Here is a 950-nt window from a genome sequence, read left to right as displayed (position 1 = left end):
TGCCGTAGGTGGCTCAATGTCTTCTTATCTCCAAGATGCTCTCCTGTTAAACTATCATATCATGGGATATCCCTAACGCTTTTTGGATGCTATTACCTCAAGCTTTATCCGTTTATGACTATGGATGACTGATCGGATGCGAAAGTAGATGCATTAAATGGTTGTTACGACAGCAGAAGTCACGTGACGCTGGTGACACGTGATAAATTTCTCGAATGATCGGGGAGGCCCAAGTGTATTCGAGACGCCACCTTCATTAGTATATAAGCCTGGCAGAGAAGCCAGTGATAGAGAGATAATTAAAGAAGCAAACAGTAGTTATGGTAATATAAAGTGTGAATCGCTGTGACGAGAAACGTACTGACTGTGTACTAAAGTTTGAATCGAGAAAGAATAAACTGAATAATCAAGAAAGGATTTGTATCTCTGAAGTTCCTCGGAAAGAATTTCTACCGGAAATTAACAAAGAATTAAATACGTAACAAATTGGTGTCAGAGAGTGAGACAAAAAACAAGAAGTGACAAATCAAACTACAGCTTCGCAGATTTGATGGCAGCAATACAAGAACGACAAAAGAGACAAGAAGAGAGACAACAGCAGTGACAAGAAAACCTGAAACAGTGGCAGCTCGAACAGTAAAATAAACAAGAAGAGAGATTACAGCAGTTGTTGGAGGAAAAAGAAAAGAAACAAGAAGAGAGACTACAGCAGTGGTTGGAGGAGAAAGAAAATAAACAAGAAGAGAGACTACAGCAGTGGTTGGAAGAGAAAGAAAATAAACAAAAAGAGAAACTACAGCAGTGGCAAGAAAACCAGCACCAGTGCCAACTGGAACAAAAAAAACAAGAAGAACGAGAAAAGAAACAGGAACTAAGTCTCCAACAGTTGCGGGAAGTCAGCAACGGTAGCAAGAAGAACAAGGATAGAGTACAACATCAGCATGATGTAC

The sequence above is a fragment of the Limulus polyphemus genome, unplaced genomic scaffold, assembly GCF_000517525.1.
Source record: "Limulus polyphemus unplaced genomic scaffold, Limulus_polyphemus-2.1.2 Scaffold2011, whole genome shotgun sequence".
NCBI classification, from domain to species: domain Eukaryota; kingdom Metazoa; phylum Arthropoda; class Merostomata; order Xiphosura; family Limulidae; genus Limulus; species Limulus polyphemus.
Note: the sequence above shows the minus strand (reverse complement) of the source record.